A 21,082-nucleotide genomic window follows, 5' to 3' on the forward strand; every position below is an offset into this window, starting at 1 on the left:
CGGCTGGGCCCGTGAGCCGTGGCCGCTGAGCCTGTGCGTCTGGAGCCTGTGCTCCGCAACAGGAGAGGCCACAACAGTGAGAGGCCCGCGTACCGCAAAAAAAAAAAAAAAAAAAAAAAAAAAAAAAAAGTTTAGAAATAATACTTTATATGAGCAGTTCTCAACCTTGGCTGAACATAAAAATCAACTTGGAAAATGTTAAAATCCCCTGTGAAGCCATGCCCCAGGCCAATTCAATCAGAATGGCTGGGGTGGGATCCAGGCAGCAATGTGTTTTAAAGCTCCCAGGTGATTCCAACGTCCAGCCAAGGTAAGAGCCACTGCTGTATGCAGATTTAAAAGCATGGAAAGAATCTTCAAGGACTGATTTTTCCAGTAATAGTTAAATCTTTGGAGCAAAGAACTTCAAGAGGAAAAAGTCCTAAAACTCACCTATACACTAATGTATTTTTGAAGGCTAGCTGGCTGACTCTACACTCTCGGGTGTCAGGGGTGTGGGCATCATCAACCACAATTTTACCACTTAGGAAAAAACTGAAGAGAGAACGCCATCCAGTCAACAACTTTTAGAGGCAATGGGATTGATGCATGATCTTCCATCCTTATAGATCGTAATAATTTCAAGACATTTAAGAGGTTGAGTGAAGACAAAAGGAAGATGACATTTCTCCTTGTTCCCTGTTTCATGCTGTATATGGCCACGTCTTGTTTATTTATTTTTTAAATAAATTTATTTCTTTATTTATCTTTTTATTTTTGGCTGCATTGGGTCTTCGTTGCTGCGCACGGGCTTTCTCTAGTTGCAGCAGCTTCTCTTGTTGTGGAGCACGGGCTCTAGGTGCGCAGGCTTCAGTAGTTGTGGCTCGCAGGCTCTGGAGCACAGGCTCAGCAGTTGTGGCACACGGGCTTAGTTGCTCCACAGCATGTGGGATCTTCCCAGACCAGGGATCAAACCCGTGTCCCCTGCACTGGCAGGCGGATTCTTAACCACTGAGCCACCAGGGAAGTTCCAGCCACGTCTTGTTTTAGACTGATAAAATAACTAAGCTGGATTTATGATTTACTCATCTAACAGCCATCTGTTGATCACCTACAGACTCTGGGCACCAGGCTAGGAGGTGGATATAACAAGTTGGAAAGGACCTTTTGCTCAAAGGTTATGGAATATAAGCTAGAAGAGAGCTGTCCTTATACACAAACTCTAGGCTTCTCAGGGGACTTCTTCACATTTACAAATTGGATGCTCACCAACCAAACCAAAGAACCAATGGCCTGCTTTTATTCCATGGGGACTTAGATTATCTTGGTGCCTACAGAGCAGATTACAGAGCTCAAGCTAGAGGTCTCCTTCCCAGGGGTTCCACACAAAAAAATTATCTCTGTGGTTAAAAAGTTACTGCTACGTATGCCCAGACCTGTAACAATCTAAAGACACAAAAAGGCGATGCTATAAAAATGTTCACCTCCGGAAATGAGAATGTAGCGCAGCTTTAATTGCAATAAGGTGAGGGAAATCGCTTTCAAAACAACTTTGGGAGGGGGAAGAAAAGTCATGTGTGAAAGCTCAGTACTTAAAATCTACAGATGGCATCACTAACAAATCAATCAATTAAAGAATGCAGGGTGTGAATGGAAACATAAACGTGAATTAAAACCATACACACTTGAAGTTATGTATGAAATATTTTAACCACTGACACTAAAATTTTAAATTGAATTCTCTGATGAAACAGAAAACTGGTATAATTGCCTGAGTAAAGGGTGATTTGAGAATTACAGCTGGTGGGGAAAAAATAAATGTGTTTCTGTGTTTTGAATAGACAGTAAAAGCAAGACGGATGAACGAAAAGGAATTGCCAAGGTGCCAGCCACAGTCCAGGTGAGAAATAACTAAAGCATGAAACAGAGTTGTAGCGAGTTTATTTCCTTGCTCGTCTTGATGGATTCCTACATGTTGCCTGTTCTTGCCAATACATGCAAGGTTGTAGCAATACAGTTTGTTGGCCTAGTGAGGTCAGAGAGTTTGGGGCACTTCCTGCTTCTGTTTTGAGCACGTATTTTCTCCTGAGCCTTTGAAGGATTTTAGTATAAGTACTGGGTTATTTACTTGCTTACAAGACTCTGTATTTGTGGGGGAGGAGGATGGGCATAGATAGGAGAGGGTCTTCTGCTTCTAGATGGTGAGAGAAATATCTCAGCTCTTAGAGAATTCTCACTCTATGAGACTGAGTCCTGAATAGTGGGCGAGGGTGTGAACCCTAAAGACAAACTCCCTACGTCCCAGCTCTGCTGCTTACCAGCTGTTCCCCTGGGCAAATTTTTCAGCTTGCTTATGACTTGGTTTTCCCCTCTGTAAAAGGGACACATAGTATGTTATGTGGATCATATTTTTAGATAGCTCTGAAAACTGGAAAGTTTATATTTACAAAAGCTATATACTGGACTTCCCCTGGTGGCACAGTGGTTAAGAATCTGCCTGCCCTGGTCTGGGAAGATCCCACATGCCACGAAGCAACTAAGCCCATGCACCACAGCTACTGAGCCTGCGCTCTAGAGCCCACGAGCCACAACTACTGAAGCCCATGTGCCACAACTACTGAAGCCCACGCGCCACAACTACTGAAGCCCACGCGTCTAGACCCTGTGCTCCACAACAAGAGAAGCCACCACAGTGAGAAGCCCACGCACCGCAAAGAAGAGTAGCCCCCGCTCGCCGCAACTAGAGAAAAGCCTGCGTGCAGCAACAAAGACCCAACGCAGCCAAAGATAAAAATTAACTAACTAAATAAAATTTTTTTAAAAACTGGTGCTGAGATTTGCAGCAACATGTATGCAACTAGTGATTATCAAACTAAGTGAAATAAGTCAGAAAGAGAAAGACAAATACCATTTTTTAAAAAAGCTATATACTTAAAATCTACCACTGCTTCACCTAACAATCAACTTGGTTGTTTACAAGGATGGAGAAGGTAAGGAAATACATAGATGTCAGATGCCATTCTCTCTACTCGGAGTTCTAAAATCAAGCGTGAAGAATAAATTCATCACCACTTATTACCCCCTCTCTACAGCCAATGCTTACTCCAGCCTCCAAGAAGCAGCACTCAAGTTTCCTCACACTCACAGCGGAAACTCAAAACTCAACTCGATGCACTGCCATTGCCATTTCTCTGTCTGCAAAGCCCGAACTCCTCACCCTACCCCGAGCTTTTTTTGATCCCATCTTCTTGCTTCTAACACTTCTGTCCTGTCAGTCTCCGATTTCTGGCTATGTTTTATTCGACACTCGAACGTGCCTGAGACAGACGCGGGTAGCTGATGGCTGGCCTTCAGAAGGCTCTGCTCCCAGCCGTTCCGTGTCACACGCTGGCGAATCCAGCACTGGCCTTGCCTAAAAACTCCCTTCCTTCTGTCTGGTTAAATCCTTAACAATCCTTCAAGGCTCCTGTGAACCCACTGCTGGCCCTCACATCTTTCCACACTGATTTCCACCATCTCTGAACTCTGCAGACTCCTGGGTCAATCACACCCTACCTTCTGCTCTTATGTTCCAGCTTCATGTGTGTGCTTTGTCTGCCCAGGTAGACGGAAAGCTCCCTGGGATTCAGATTAATTTTCCCTCTTCCTCCACCCAGCACAATGCTATAACCATCACAGATATTCAATTGATAGTGTTCAAGCTTGTTTGAATCAAAATTCATTTTAGTTCGTAAATTTCTACTGATTAGGAAATGATCTTTTTACTTTGTACGTTACCTTAAGCAGTTATTTCTCTTTTCTTTTCACTATACTTGATGCAAGAAACAATACTTTTGAGGTCAAAATATTTCCATATTAATGATTAAATTTATATATTAATGAATGCATTATTATTAATGATTGGCACCCATAAAATAAAAGATAAACCAAAAATCTTAGAATAAGCTTCTATACACAATATCAAGAGGAGTTCAAATTCATTTACAGAGTGCCATCTATGAACGGACAGTACAGAGGGTAATACTTTCTATACATTAAGTCACTAAGTCATTAAAAACAATCATATGAATAAGATATTATCATTCCCTTTTTACAGGTGCTAGAAAGGGGGTGAGGACTGCAAGCAAAGAATATATTTTCCTTGGAGAATTAATCATAGAGGATCAACCAAAATGACAGATTTCGTGTGCCAGGCCCTGCTCTACATGTAATAGCTCATTTAACCTGCACCATTTCGTGAAATAGGAGCTATTAATTCTCCCACTTTACAGATGAGGAAATGGAAGCCCAGGGAAGTTAAATCACTTGCCCCAGGCCACGCAGCTAGAAAGTAGCTGAACTGGATTCAAATCTCAGTCTGGCTCCAATGTCCTCATTCTTAACCAGTACACAGACTAGAAGATTCAACAACATGGGTAAAACATAGACAGATGTGTATGGTATAAAAATCTGAATGCTCCTGGAAGATCTAGACCTTGAGCTCCTCTTAGCAATCAGGTGACCACTCACAGACACACACACACACACACGCGCACACAATGAGATAATATTAGTACAGCCCTTAGCGTGGGCCTGGTCCGTACAAGCACTTGGTAAATGTCAGGCACTCCTGCCATGGCCACCGCTGTTTTCCCTTCAGGTGCGGCGGAAGGACCAGCACCACTTCAAAACTATGACTTCCTAGAACATGAGACTGGACTCTTGCTTGCTTTCACAGAAGCAGATGCAGTACGCTTTATCTTATTTTCTCCTTCTGCAGTGTTATAAAGGATTGTGTGAACAGGCAGGTCGTGGAAAGGAAAAAAAAAAGTAATATTTGAAAAAACAGAGCTAACATCGTCTTCCTTTTTTATTTCCTGCCCTAGGTATCTTTTGCACTTTCTTTCATCTATTTTCCTTGTCTCTAGTTACATACTTGTTCAGAAGCCACCAGGCATTTCACCATAAGGAGAACCCAAATGCATCCAGCAAATCGGAGCAATACTTTGGCTGAGCACAGCACTCCACTCTGTGAGGCCTGTTAGCTAAAATTCAGTAAGACCTGGACTCCAAGGGCTCTTGGCAGAGTCTGAAATGCTCTTACAAGCTACAGTTGGTTACAGAGCACAAAAGCTGGGCAAGAAGGGGTTCTACTACCTGGTTGGGGTGGGGGGGTGGGGGTGGGCGGGGTAGATCGCCTTCTTCAGCCAGAGCAGTGCTTTCTGGAGGAAACTCCTGAAGAAACAGCAGCATCTCAGAGGACATGAACAACTGACCTGTGATGGGGCTTGTCGGCCACACGTCATTCAAGGTGAATGTATCATTTTGAACATCAACAAGAAGGGAATCTTCCTGGCACATAATAGGCACCCAATAAATATTTCTTGGAAAAATGACTCATAAGGTTATAAAGAATTTATGAAAATAATACACAACAGTTATTAACTTCTGTGCCCTGTGGTTTATAGCCACTGCCTCACCTAATCCTTATAGACACTACTATGAGGTAGGTTTTATTAAAACCCTCATTTTACAAATGAGGAAACTAAGGTGAAACAGCTTGCCTGGGAGACATTCAGATAATCGTAGATTGAAACATATGCTCCTGGGACTTCCCTGGTGGTGCAGTGGTTAAGAATCCACCTGCCAATGCAGGGGACACGGGTTCGATCCCTGGTCTGGGAAGATTCCCACATGCCGTGGAGCAACTAAGCCCGTGCACCACAACTACTGAGCCTGCACTCTAGGGCCCGCGAGCCACAACTACTGAGCCCGTGTGCCGCAACTACTGAAGCCCACGTGCCTAGAGCCCGTGCTCCGCAACAAGGGAAGCCACCACAATGAGAAGTCTGTGCACTGCAACGAAGAGTAGCTCCCGCTCGCCGCAACTAGAGAAAGCCCTGTGTACAGCAAAGAAGACCCAACGCACCCAAAAATAAATAAATTAATTAAGTTTTTAAAAAAACAACATATGCTCCTAAGAATCATGCTTCATTGCCACTCTTAAAGGAGCAGCTTTGCTTGACTATGTTCCAGAATGTTCTGGAATGTAAATACAGAACGTTCTCAACTTCTGTTGGGGTTATGTCCCAGATAAGCCCATCACAAGTTGAAAATATTGTAAGTCAAAAAGGCATTTAATACACCTAACCTTCCGAACATCATAGCTTAGCTCAGCCCACCTTAAACTTGCTCAGAACCGTTCCATTAGCCTAAAGTTAGACAAAACCATCTAATACAAAGCCTATTTTATAGCAAAGTGTTGAACAGCTCACGTGATTTACTGAATACTGTACCGAAAGTGACAGAATGGTTGTAAGTGTATCGGTTGTTTACCTCGTGACTGGTTGACCAGGAGCTGGGGCTTGCTGCCACTGCCCAGCATCACAAGAGAGTATCGAACCACAAATCCCTGGCCTGGGGAAGAGATCAAAATTCAAAGTACAGTTTCTCCTGAATGCCTATCACGTTCCATCATAAAGTCGAAAAGTCGTAAGTCAGGGACCGGCTGTACTGAGCATCTGCCTCCAGTTCACACTACTCATGAAAGGGGCATCTTGAGCAATGGTTTGGTTCTGAATCTGGTGAGATGTCACAACCGTATGACCTCAGCCTGCAAGGCAGATAATGTGTGGGTATGGGGACCAGGGCTGCCCTCCTTGGCAGCTGGTGCAATTCAGCACCAGCCTATGCCAGATCAGCCTGCAGCCACTTCTACCAAAGACATGGGTCTCTGCAACTTGCAGTATAGTGTACTGCAAAAAAGTAGATAAGAGGAGCATATAAGAAGTTGTCCACTCCAGCACTCTTGAAAATTTCCAGTGAGGAAGGACCATTTTGTACACTTCCTTGAGAAGGAAGGAAGACACAGGGGTACTTTAGTCAGGCAGTTCAAGAGCGGAGCCTTGGGCGCTTTCTGGCCCTTTGGAATTGGAAGAGACCAATGCCTTTTGAATTCCACTTGAAGACACAGAGGAGGCTGCAAGAGCCATTGTTGGCCTGACAATGGAAGATGATTTTCATAGATAAGTTGATTGCTTTCTAAGAAGGAGACAAATAAAGCCAATTTCAGCAACCACCAAAGAGTCTGTGAGAGCAGCCACTTCTGAAATGACAAAGAGATGAGAAACAAAAGAGAGGAAGCTTTACCAGTGAACGCATTTCCTCCATCTGGGAGGAAGATGGGTTTCACAGTGTTTTCATAGTAGATCAATGAGCATCCTGTCTAAGGTTCTGGTAAAGTCTGTAGCCTGCTGAAGCTTATACAGACTTGGAAAATGTTACCAGGAAAATCTGATAGGATGAGGCTTAAACCAGTCTAGCCAGCTGTAGAAAGAGTCCTTAAATGGAGAGCTATTGTTAAGTACTCAGACTGTTTTCTGAGCCTTTGAACTCTACTGTGATCATCTCCCTTCCCTCCCAGAGAAGGGAGAAATAGTCCGCTTCCCAACTAAGCAGTGAAAAAGATGTTAGGAGAAAAAAAAAACATGTAAGTGTGGGTATGCATATTTACACATACATGATATTTACAAAGTAATAATATAAAGCAATGTAAAGCAAAAAAAATCATTGTACTGTTCACTCTATACATTAGAAGGTTCATAAAATAGCTGTAGCAATATTCATATTCAGCCAAAAGCAGTGCATCAAACTTCCAGTTTTTCTTTACATTTAACTAAAATGGGCTGAGTATCTATTCTGAGATGGCATTTTGTCAGGTGACTTATGTAGATCAAATTATTTAGTTACCCCCAATTCTCCTAGGTGGTGCTGACCTCACTTTTTAGATGAGAAAGTTTAGGTTCAGAGAGATCACATAACTTGGGTCTCACTTAGGATGCTCTGAACCGCAGGCAACAGAATACCTAACAATGGCTTAAACAAAAACACTTCAAGTTATCCCCGAGAACAAGGAGTCTGGAAGTCTGGGTCCCAGGGTTGGGTCATTAAATTAACAATGACATCAAGGACCCTAGCTCTATCCATCCTTCCTCTCCTCCACCTTTGACATGTTGGCTTACAGTCTTTAGGCCTCGTGTCTCATGGTTGTGTGATGGCTGCTGTAGTTCTAGACACCACATGTTTACACCACCAGACCACAAGCAAGACAGAGGGGAGGGGGGACTTCTTTGGCTACCCTTTTTCATCAGGGAAGAAAATTTTACCCTGAACTCCCTAACACACGTCTCCTTAAATCTAATTTGGCAGGAATGAATGGCATGACCACCTGTAGCCATAAGGGATACTGGGCAAGTGGGTATATAGCATTTTAGTCATTGGCACTGGATGCTGGCTTTGCCAGGAAGGAAGCAGAGAAGAATAATAATTGGGCCAACATACACACTATCTGCATACTTACAAAGATTAGAAGTTGATAGAGCTGACTCTCACTTCAAGAAGCATGCACCGTTTACCCCACAGTATGCAGAAGCATAAGGAAGGAAAACCCTTCCTCAGATGGGAGCAGCCCACAACTTTTAATACCAGTGCTCTATTCTTAAAGGAAAACATGAAAGGCTACCAAGAAGACTGATGGTGCTGTGGAACTGAGATTCCTTCTCCAGAGCATGGGTGATCCGACTCCCTTTCCCGAGTGTCCCTTGAGTTTGAGGTCTGTAGGGAGCCAAGCAGACCTCCGCTTGAGGAGGCCTTGCCGGAGTTGAACCCACACTTCTGGGGTCTGAGAATGGGTGGGGATCTGAGAAGGGCATCTCATATATGGCTTGATTCAGACTTTTCACTAGGTCAAGGAACTTGCCAGGCTTTTATTTTTATTATTATTTTAAAATTTTTATTTATTTATTTGATATGTTATTGCTACCCCAACTTTCTTTCTGATTCCATTTGCATGGACTATCTTTCTCCATTCCTTCACTTTCAGTCTGTGTGCATCTTTAGATCTGAAGTAACCTGTGGACAGTATATAGATGCGTCTTGCATCCACTCAGTCACCCCATATCTCTTCATTGAAACATTTAATCCATTTACATTTAAAGTAATTGATAGGTATGTACTTATTGCCATTGTGTTAACTGTTTTCTGGTTGTTTTTGTGGTTCTTCTCTGTTCTTTTCTTCTTCTCTTGTTCTCTTCCCTTGTGATTTGATGACTTTCTTAAGTGTTATGTTTGTATTCCTTTCTCTCTTATTTTTTGTGCATCTGTTACAGGTATTGGTTTGTGTTACCATGATTCATATATAACAACCTCTATATAGCAGTCTATTTTAAGTTGATGGTCACTTCAACTCAAGCACATTCTAAAAGCATTACATTTTAATCCCTCTCCAATGTGTTACGGTTTTGGTGTCATATTTTACATATTTTTATTTTTTGTATTGATTATTTTAGATATAGATCATTTTATTACTTTTGTCTTTTAAATTTCATACTAGCTTTATAGCTAGTTGATCCACTATCTTTACTATATGTTTGCCTCTACCAGTGAGATTTTTTTCATTCATAATTATCTTGTTTCCAGTAATGGCCTTTTCTGTTTAAAAAAGGTCCTTTAAGATTTCCTGTGAGGCCAACTTAGTGTTGATGAACTCATTTAGCTTTTGCTTCTCTGGGAAATACTTTATATCTCTTTCAATTCTGAATGATATCCTTGCTGGGTAGAATATTCTTGGCTGTAAGTTTTTTCCATTCATTACCTTCAATATATCATACCACTACCTTCTAGCCTGCAAACTTTGCAGAAAAATCAGCTGATAGTCTTATGGGAGTTTCCTTTCATGTACCTATTTTTGTTTTCCTCTTGGTGCTTTTAAGATTCTCTCTTTATCTTTAATTTTTTCCATTTTAATTATAATATGCCTTGGTTTGGGTCTCTGGGTTCATCTTGTTTGGAAATCTATGCTTCCTGGACTTGGATATGTTTTCTTTGCCAGGTTAGGGAATTTTCAGCCATTATTTCTTCAAATAGGCTTTCTGTACTTTTCTCTCTCTCTCCTCATTCTGGAACCCCTATAATGTGAGTGTTAGTATGCTTGATGTTGTCTTAGAGGTCCCTTAAATTATTCTTTAATTTTTTTTTTTTTTTGCTATCCCAACTGGGTAATTTCTACTACTCTGTCTTCCAGATCACTGATCCATTCTTCTGCATCCCCTAATCTGCTGCTGATTCCCTCTAGTGCATTTTTCATTTGTTATTTCATTCTTCAAATTTTTTTTAATATTTTCTATCTCTTTGCTGAAGTTTTCACTGAGTTCATTCATTCTTCTCCCAAGTTTGGTGAACATGTTTATGATTATTACTTTGAACTCTTTATCTGGTATTGCTTATTTCCATTTAGTTTAGTTCTTTTTCTGAGGTTTTGACCTGCTTTTTCTTTAGAGGGTATTCCTGCCTCCTCATTTTGCCTAACTCTCTGTGTTTGTTTCTATGCATTAGTTATTTCAGCTAAGTCTCCCAGTCTTGAAAGAATGGCCTCACGTAGAAGGTGTCCTGTGGGGCCCAGTAGTGCAATCTCCCCTGGTCAACAGAGCCAGGGGCTCTAGGGGTATCCCCTGTGTGGGCTGCATGAATGCTTTCATTGTGGTTGGGCCACAACTGCTGCAGACACTCTGCTGGGCAGGGCTGGTCCCTGGCCCAGCTGTCTACGAGGTCTGGCTATGGCTGCTGTGGGCGGCACTGGTGAGCAGCACTGATCCCCCTAGAGCGGGAGCTGCTTTGGAGGGGTACCAGTGCTGTCTAAGGCTGCCCACCAGGTGTGATGTGGCAGGGGGACACTTTGGAGGAGTGCCAGCTGGGGCAAGTCCCCAGGTGAGCGACAGGACAGGTGCTAGCAAGGTAGATGGGGAGAGTCAGAAATGATATCCACCAGCACTGGGCCAGCTAGGTAGAAGGAGAGCAAAAAGAAATGTGACCTGCCAGTGTCTCCCTACCCAGAGGAAGTTCCAATAGATCCTGGTCCCTCTAGCACATGCCCTAAAATTAGTCAGTGCCTCTCCTTCTTGTATGAGCCAAGTGCTTTTCAAGCTGCTGCCTCTGCGCTGGGACTCAGGGAGAGTAAGTTTGTGTGCAACCCCCTTAAAAACGGAGTCTCACTTTCCCACACCCCTCCAGCTCTCCCAGACATAAGCCCCACTGGTTTTCAAAGCCAGGTATTATGAGTGTTCATCTTCCCAGTGCAGGTTTCCCAAGCTGGGAGCCTGACGTGGAGCTCAGACCCCCGCCCCTCACTGGGGACCTCTGTGGCTGTGATATCCCTCCTGCTTGTGGGTTGCCAAAACGGGGGTGTGGGTTCTGATTAGACCACATCCCTGCCCCTCCTACCCATCTCAATGGGGCCTTTTCTTCATATCCTTAGGTATAGAAAATCTGTTCTGCTAGTCTTCAGGTTGTTCTCAGAGACAGTTGTTCTATACATAGTTGTAGTTTTGGTGTGTCTGCAGGAGGAGGTGAGCTCAGGATTTTCCTCCTCCATCATCTTGATCTGACCTTGCCAGGCTTTTACATGTCTTTCTCTCGTGGGCCCGCTGCGATGTACAGAGCTTCTCCAGCTCCATTCTGCTACTGGGTTTGTTAACTTCTCCTTGAGTGGTCCGTATGTGTGCTCATACCATACCACATACACATTTTCTTTTTTTTTTTTTTTTTTTTTTTTTTTTTTTTTTTTCAGTACGCGGGCCTCTCACTGTTGTGGCCTCTCCCGCTGCGGAGCACAGGCTCTGGACGCGCAGGCTCAGCGGCCATGGCTCACAGGCCCAGCCGCTCCGCGGCATGTGGGACCCTCCCGGACTGGGGCACGAACCCGTGTCCCCTGCATCGGCAGGCGGACTCTCAACCACTGCGCCACCAGGGAAGGCCCTTTTCTTGTACATGATTAGCCAATTCTATCAGTTGCATATTGAAAATTATATACAATGATTATTGAATAGTTTGGAATTATTTGTAACACACTGACTGTGTGAACATATAAGCATATAAATAATGTGGATTTAACATTTTCATTTGCCTTTGCACAGTTATCAGTCCCCAAAGGCTCCAAGAAACAAAGCATTGTGTATAGACTTTTTGTGTATATAAACAACAGACACACACAGACACAATCCTACCTGGGTATTCAACGATGAAATAAAGAGAGAAGGCAAAATCCTTATTCACAAAAGTTTACAGATAAGAAGCAAAAAGGACAAACATACACAGCCAACGCAGAAACAGATTTGGGTTTCAATTCTGGCTCTACCACTTACTTGCCCTTTGACATCAGGCACATTGAATCATATCACTGTGCCTCAATTTCTCACTTGAGAATTAGGACAGTAATACCTTCCCTGTATAATTGGTGTGGGATTTGGAAAAAAAAAAAAAGCAGGTGAAACACTAGCACAATGCTTAACACCCATAAACACTCAAAACACTCTATTCTTGTTCAATCGGAAGAGAGATTTTTTGTCTCGCTATCAAGCTTGGTTTTCTTGGCCCCAAGAGCCAGTCCTAATCCTTAAAAGATTGTTTAGGAACCCTAAAGTGATACATATAAAAGAGGGACATCAGGCAGAACCCCTCATTACAGTGGATGTCCCTGGTCCTCCCAAGTCCAATGTGGCCTCTATAGGCAATCGATTTATCACATCTGCAGGCATCTTTAGTAAAGCAGATTTCAGAGTCAGCTTTTGTTTATGATCCCTATTTTCAGTCACACAGACAGGCAGGGAACTGCCCTTTGATTTTGGTCCCTAGGCAAAAGAAATCTTTCTACCCATTCCAATTACTCCCTTCCTGAGGAAGAACATTGTGGGACTGGTTAACCAAACACCAGGACAATTTTTCTCATGTTTGGAGCTCTCCATCTCTGCTTGCACTGGTGCTAACTAAGGTATGACGTTTCAACCCCTTGGAATATAAGTTTTGAGGCTTTGATTTGCGTTCAAGGGAAAGGGGCAAAATGCGTCAACTTGCTTTGACTCTCGGCTGACATTCTCAAAGCGGTCCATGGACCAGCATCACTGCCTCACCTGGAAACTTGTTAGAAACACAGACTCTCCGGCCACGCCCCACAGCCTATGGAACCAGAATCTGCATTTTAACAAGATCCAAAGGTGATTCACATGGACATTTTGGGAAGCACAGTCCCAGGTGTGTAAACTGGCTTCATTAAGGTAAAGAAACCTTGCACCTAGCCCAACCTAGCTATCTGGAACACTACAGTGGGATTTCGTATAAATTTCTATATGGTTAAACTATATTAATTATATATATATACTTTTTTTACATTTATATATATAATTATAAACTTTTTTTACATTTATATATATACTTTTTTTACATTTATATATATAATTATATATTTAGATATATAGTTACATTTATATCTAATTCCTGTATGTACTGATAGCATTAACTGTTCCATGCACTTACATTTTCCTCTGGGACTGCTTTGTGAGGGGCTGCCTGTGGTCAGCTAGAGCCAGCTGGCACAGGCTCATGTCCCTTCCCAACTTCCCATTCAGTGACGACATGTTGGTAGCAAGAAACTGGCCACGATGGGAGTATGTGCACCACAGAAATAGGGAGACACTACAAGTCACAGTAGTTTTCCTCCCAGAGAACTGGCCTACAGGACAACATATGGACCTGGTCTAAGTCAGGGGTGCTCTCTCACTGGCATGATACTGTCATTCAAGCATCTCAGTCCTATTGTCCTCTCCAACACGGTCGCATTCTTTTTGCAGCAGATTAAGTGCATTTCTTTTTACTCTATCCTCAGTAGAAATGGAGAACAATCAGCTACCACCTAGCATTATCTCACTGAAATGCTACTGCCCTACAATTTTCATTTTTATAAAAACGATCTGGAGTGTCTGTTAAAATTTTTTCATAGCTTCATTCCCTGGATTTTTATTTAGCAGATTTGTAATCACACCTGGGATTCTGCATTTCAAAATACGCTCCAAGCAATTTTTATGGAGGTGATCTTTAGACAAAGCCTTGAAAATGATCAATTCTGAGGCACATCCCCAGGGAAGCAGCTCACTGCATTCACCTGGGGGTTCCGAGCTCTCCCACCCTCTACCACTGCTCACTCCCAATGCCTGGTGTCTCCCTAGAGAAATAAAATTCTATCAATCGAACACCTCAACTCTGAACTCAGTTACATAACACCAAATTGCAAAGCTTATAGTAGCCACCTGTTCACATAGCAATGGATGGTTAAGTAGCGTGTCTTCCAAACCCTTGGATTCACCATCAGAAAATTGAGACCCCGTAAGAAAACTGCAGGTTTCCAGCTTTCCAAGGGATATCATCTCCAACTGAAACCAGCGATGTATTCTCAGAGCCTTTGGCTCAGGTCTCCCAAGCACGTCATTATTATCCTAATGGATTTGGGAAATTACATGTTCTCTAATAATAACCCATGAAAGGAATGCACAAATAGAAATAGAGAGAAGTGACTTGCCACAGCCCTTTTAAGCAGTTAGTGACTGTGTAAGCTCAGCTGTTATTAGCTGATAGAATTAGATTTAGTCTACTGGGCCTCACTGAATAAAAATGAGAGAATTTCCCATTAAAATGTATGTTCCAGGCTCTTGAAAAAGTCAGAAGGTCTAACAATGCTGGGCCCACATTTCTGTGTGGCAACCATCCAGAGCGGAGCAGTGATGGCTGTGTTTGAAAGCGGCACAAATTCTCCAGGTCGCGGTATTTCCTATCACGCCCGCTTTCCTTGTTTCCCATACTGGCCTTGTCCACGGAAGCATGTGAGTTTGTAACCTTTACTAAGCTTTACTTCCATCCCTGCTTCCCTTTCCCTCTTCCTTCCCAGCTCCTCTCAGCATAAAATCCTTGGAAACTCTCCTTTCTGTTGCAAACTGGCCTAAACCAATCTCATGCTTCACAATTATTGGATTCTTTTTGGTACCAACAACTAAAGTCAGAGGTAGGTGAAGTCTGTAACAGAATGTGCATGAATCGCCTGGGATCCCATTAAAATACTGATTTTGATTCAGTAGGTCTGGGGTGGGCCCGATTCTATATTTCTAACAAACTCCTAGGTGGTAACTATGCTGCTGGTTGCATCCACCATGCTGAGTGGCAAACATGTAAGTTTCTGCCCCCAAAACTTTGCTCCCAGGTTCTATCAGAAACAGGCCTCAAACCAAAGTCTGCAAAGGAACAAAAGAGGCGTCCAACCTGCTCTATAAACTGGATGAACTCCCAAAACTTTGCCCTCTTAACTGTTCTGACCATGTCCTTGCATAAACCAAAGTGACAGTGTTCTGGAAGCAGAGATTCTGTTAATTTTAGAGGATGAATCCGGCAATCGCAGAATCAACTGCCAGTTAAAGGGCAGTTTCAGAATCAAGCTTCAGGCAGCACTGTGAAGAGTACAGACCGCTGAGTTCCCTGGATTGCAGCGCTCTATGCAAAAAACAAGAGTGGTTTTTATAATATGAGATTTCTAGAATCCACATATTTTGAACACCAGTCATCTCAATGTTAACCTATTATAACAATATGCTAATATCTGAAGCTCTGCCGCCAATTGGAGATAAAGAAAGCTGAGCATTTACAGCAACCATCACTGCAGGGAACCAGCCCTGCAATGTGTATCCCAATTAGGGCAATTAGCAGCACCTATTTTTATCATACTGTCTTTGGTAATGTATCTTAAATTACAGACTACATAGCACACTCTTAGTAAGAAATAGGTGCTGCAAACTGGATTCTTCCTGTAACCTAAAGTAGGAGGAATTAATTTTGCGTTTGAGAGACACCACCGGGAGGGGGGTAGGGGAGAACGACCCCTTCCAGCGAGACGCAGACCCTTCCTCTGCCTCTTGCTCAGCAAGCCCTGGGGGTCCCCCCAGCCAAAGCCCCGGTACCCTCCACACACTCATTTTTCCAATGTACTTCTCTCTGGGCCTTTTTCCCGCCGTGTGTTCAGCACAAGGTACTCTCATGTCACCTCATGAAAAACAGAAACAGAAAATACGAGGCAGAAGCAATCCTAGAGATGGCCGACGCGGTGGGTTTTCAATCTTAGCCTTGAAAAGCCTTTCGCAGACCTAACATCGCCCTGCAGTGCAAACACACAGTTCATGCAAGAAAAAGCTGTTCTCCACGGTGGCGGCGGGGCAGGGGATGAATGTGGCTGTAAGGAAAACTGAAACACAACCTCTTCCCACTCTCCCTGTCCCCCGAGACCTTTGTCCTTGAAGGGCTTCCAAAGGACACCGTTTAATGACACTAACCTGACGTGAAGGCACTCTTCCATCGCCTGTCTTGCAGATTAGGAGGCTGAGCGGTTGAAGGCGTAAGCAATTTGCCCAAGTTCACATGGTGAGATGGGGCAGAAACTTACCTCTCCTTCGGCCGCAGGTCAGGTTCCAGGACCAGGATGTAAGCAAGCGAGAAGATACACACTCCGGTCGGGAGACGGATGAAGCACCCTGGCGCTCAGTGGGATGACGTGAGTCTGAGTCCCGGCCTGGTTGTCCATCTCCCTATCCCTCTCCCAGCCAGGGAGTTCATCCCTTTATCTCTAGGTAATGGCTCCATTTTTTCTGGGTTTCAGGTCCATCTCCCCAGTTCCAGAAGAAAACGTCTCTCTCTCCAGTCCCTGGTGTCACCTGAAAACCAAAATAAGGATTCTTCACTCTCACTGATGCCATCCAGCACTGTAAAATGTACTGCCAGCAAGACATATGGTAACTTGTCATGGCCAAGGTGACACAGCTGCTCCCCAAAGATGGAGCGTTTTCTGACTTTCCTCCTGTGAGTTAGTGCTCTTTTTATCTGCCTCAAATGCACCCCATTAGCTGACATCGTATCAACCTGCTCATCCATTTCCCTAAAGCTTCCAATGTTCTCTTGGTCTCCACCTCCCACTCCATTTACACATCTTCCCAACCTTTATGGTGGCCCATAAGGGCCTCATTCATACAAAAGCAGGTTTTCCTGATGCACGTGTTTATGTTGAAGTGTTAACTGCAGTAGTGCTTGTCATCAAGGATAAATTATCCCCATGATAAGATGGCAAAGCACTTCAGGACATAGTTCATGTTTATGCTCTGTACACTGTGGGTACTGCCCCCCTCAGCATTTTCTGTGGCTCTTCTTCACTCTATCCTCTTTCCATCTTCCCCCTCCTTCCTCCCCTTTCATGCCTCCCCTCCCTTGCCCCTTCCTCCACCCGCCTTCCTTCTGGGCCAGGGATTGTAAGAAGGTGTGTTCATTAGCCTTTGTATCATCTGTAAAATACCAGCATGGACTCCGCCTACATTCCACTCACCATCATGCCGCCATATTCTTTGCCAAAATCAAGTGGGTCTACAGCCTATTCTTGGGATACAATAACAATAAGGACAGGATGAAGATTAATGATGGTAATAAGGGAAAAGAAGAAACAAACAAGAGAGAAATCTTAAAAGAAGGAAGAAAAAAAGAAAAAAGGGAAGGAAGGAATTAAAGACAGAAAAATAACCAAACTATAAGCTGATATCACTAATAATATGAATAACTAGCAGTAAGGAACTCTTTTTATCACACACTACTCTGTGTGTGTGTGTGTGTGTGTGTGTGTGTCTGTATTTACACTGAGCTCTTACAAGTACTCTATTATTTTCCCTTATCTTATGCATGAGGAAATCTAGGTACATCCAAGTGCAACCAGTAAATACAGTGCCAGGGTTCAGTGCCAAGGTCTAAATATGGGCAGTTCGATTCCAGAGTCTGGGCTCTGTAGACCCAGTGCCTGTGTTTCAGGACTGAGAATGATAATAGTAGAAGAGTCGAGGTATCAGGACTGTACACGTTGGTGGCTCGGAGATTCAAAGGTCCAAAGGTGTCATAATACGAAGCGTTTCTCCACACCAAGGTCACAGTATTGGGAGGATTCTGAACCGTTAAAAGCAAAGCTATTCCTAATCAACAACCCAGAGACCACGGTTTTACAAGTAGAGCAACAAGAAGCAAAAGGCCAGAGCAAGGCTTGTGTTAACCTCCCAAGATCATTATATCAATAGCTGGCTAGATACCTGCCTATTTTAGGAGGAGGCTCAAGCCAATTTGTTTTCTTTTGAAAAATCACTTAATAAGCTTTGGAGGTTGTTTCATCAAAACTGCTGTCTTAACTGTTGTATTTCAGTCGCTTGTTACTCACCTGTGGATTATCCACTTTGTGGGCCATTTCTAGGAAGGTTTTAATACTGGTGTGACTTTCCCAGGCCAACCACTGGGCTCCTGCCTCCTGTATCTATTGCCCTGCCATTGACACTAGTTAATTTTTATATGACTTTTTCAGACATTAGTCAAACAAACCCCTGCTTATTTTGAATTTTCTCTGTACAATTTCTCCTCCTTTTGTATCCCCACAGCAGAGAGGGGTTGATGGACAGCCATCCTATCATGCTTGAAAGCAGACCTCTATTGTGTAGGAATTCTGTTCACTTAAAATTTGAAGGAATGTAAACACACCTTTCCTACAAGGTACCCTCCTCTTTACTGTCTCCTTTTCTGCACTAATGAACTGTTCCTTTTGGAATGTTTAGGAACCAAACATTCTGGCCTTCATCTTGGATGAAATGATACTCTTAAAACATAAATGAGAAGTGAGACTTTCTCTCTCAGAAGACAAGTCAAGCTTCCCTGCCATCCAAGTCCTGCCTGCTCTGCTTCCTGCCTCAGTCTGACCTTATCTCCTGCATTTTCCTTCCTGCTCTCTCTGCTCTGACTACCCCAGCCCCGGCCCACAACCCTCACGTGTCTGCCTCAGGGCTTTTGCACTTGCCTTTCCATCTCCTGGAATTCTCTTACCCCAGATACCCGCTTGGTCATTCCCATCATTCTCTGATCAAAGATCATCCATCAGAAAGCCCTTCCCTGACAGCCCAGTGTATAACAGCTTTCTCCAAACATGTCCTATGTCTTACCCTGCTTACTTTTTCTCCACACCATAGCCTGGTATTTTTTTGCCATACGTGGGCCTCTCACTGTTGTGGCCTCTCCCGTTGAGGAGCACAGGCTCCGGACGCGCAGGCTCAGCGGCCATGGTTCACGGGCCCAGCCGCTCCGCGGCATGTGGGATCGTCCCAGACCAGGGCATGAACCCCTGTCCCCTGCATCGGCAAGTGGAGTCTCAACCACTGCGCCACCAGGGAAGCCCCATAGCCTGGTATTTTATTATGTATTTCTTTACTTGTTTGTTGTCTGTCTTCTCTAGAATATAAGACCCATGAGCTTTGTCCACATTAAAACAAAAGAAAACAACAACGAAACACTATCATTTCCTTAGCACCTAGAACTCCACTTGGCATGTAGTAGTATTTGTTGCATGAATGAATGCTGAGCTATGGTAGGGGAGGGGCACATGCATTTGTGGGAAAGACACCAAATCTCCAGAAACATATATTAGAAGTTTCCGGATCCAGCCCTGTTCCAAGGATGCAAATTGTTTAATTGCACATAAGAGTTTTTTTTCACCTCTTCAGCATACCAGTTCTGCAGCTCCTGATATTAAGAGCCCTGATTGCCCCTTCTATTCTTCAGCTGCCATCTTTTTCCAGAGGGATTCTTCCCATTCATCCTTGACAAAAGAAGACTTTTGCTGAATGCACTGTGGTTCTCACAAGCTAAGTGACTGCCTGGGGCATTGCAGCTGAAGGTCAGGAGCCAGTTCCCACTTTCTACCTCCCAACACGGCCTGGGCCAATCTCCCAATCTCCCTCACTCAGGGCCTCTCCCTTGGGCTCCCTCTGCACTGAACAGGATACTGGCAATTCAAACCAGTCCCGAATGGATACAAAAGCAATATATATTAGCGTCTCATTGCAACCACAGTGCCAACTTAAGAATTTAATTTACTCTCTTAAGTTTGGAATCTAATGTGAGCATTTGAGCAGTACTTGGGACACGGAGCTACAACTTTCTCGCCTCTCTCTCTCTGCTTCGATTCTGCTTTGCACCACAGTTGCCTTCGTTATAGTCAAGTTTGGGAGCAGGCTTTGGAGTCTGAGAGTACTGTGTGCAAATTTCAATTCTGACAATACTATTTGCATTCCACAGACACTACTATGAATCCCTCTCAGGAGGGGGATAAATCAACATTTATTGATCAGTTACCTGGTTCTGGGTCAAGCACCTTTGAATCCTCACAATTCTAAGAGGTAGGTAGCATACTTGACCAAGTTTTACATGTGTAACGAAATCACCTGCTCTACCTTTGTTTAAAGGAGCCAGACCATGTCCCACTTGTATCACTGTCAAGGCTCAAAACTGGCTACAAACTGAGGAAGAGTGGGCCTTCCACCCTGTGACCTTTTTTTCATAGGAGGACACCATGGAATGAAGGAGAAAGGCTTTCTGAGGGTCTCCTACTTCCTTGGGGATCAGGTCCTTAGGAAAAGTTGACCTAACCTGACCCCTCAATGTTTTCAACTGTTCAAGAAAGCTTTGGACCAAAGTCTCCAAAATATTCATCAATGAATAAATTAGTAACATTTCTTCTCCTACATTCAATGGTTCTGTAATCAACAGCCAACTTCCGACGGGTTCAGTTTCTGTAACCTCTCTAGGCTTCATTTGCAGGGCTCTGTTGACCCATTTCCTCCAGCACAGAAGTCCTCATTCAAAGCTGTGACACTTCACTTCAATCAGATAATATCGAGTCATCTGGTCACCCAACTGCCTCCTTAGATGAAGTGTAATTTCATCTCTCACGTTCTTGCTGATCTTTTGAATACGACCACAGCTACTATGACTAAAGACCGCTAACCCTTCCACTTAATTAATAACTCCTTTAATCCTCAGAACAACCCCATGAAGCAGTGACTATTATTAATACCCAGCAGACGAAGGAGAAAGTATCGTCATCCCGAATCATTCGAGCTCTTCCCTTGCTGAACTTTCTCAGCGAGCTTTGGCTGCTGGCCTTGGCATCTGTGAGGGCCTTTGAAATTAGCAAGGGAAGGGGTGGGGGAAGGAGGGGCTGCCCAGGTTCACAGGGAAAATAGGCGGGAAGGCCTCTTCCTAGGTTCCCTGCAAAAAGAGGCTGCCCGGCTGCCGCTCAGGGCTCATACGTCCTTTCCGCACCGACAGAGCCAGCGGCTGTTTCTCACCAGCCCCTGTTTCTCACCAGCCCCGTGTAAATCTAAATCTGCTGGAGAACACTGCCGGCCTC

Source organism: Mesoplodon bidens (assembly GCF_964165515.1).
Source record: "Mesoplodon bidens genome assembly, chromosome: 16".
Lineage (NCBI taxonomy): Eukaryota > Metazoa > Chordata > Mammalia > Artiodactyla > Ziphiidae > Mesoplodon > Mesoplodon bidens.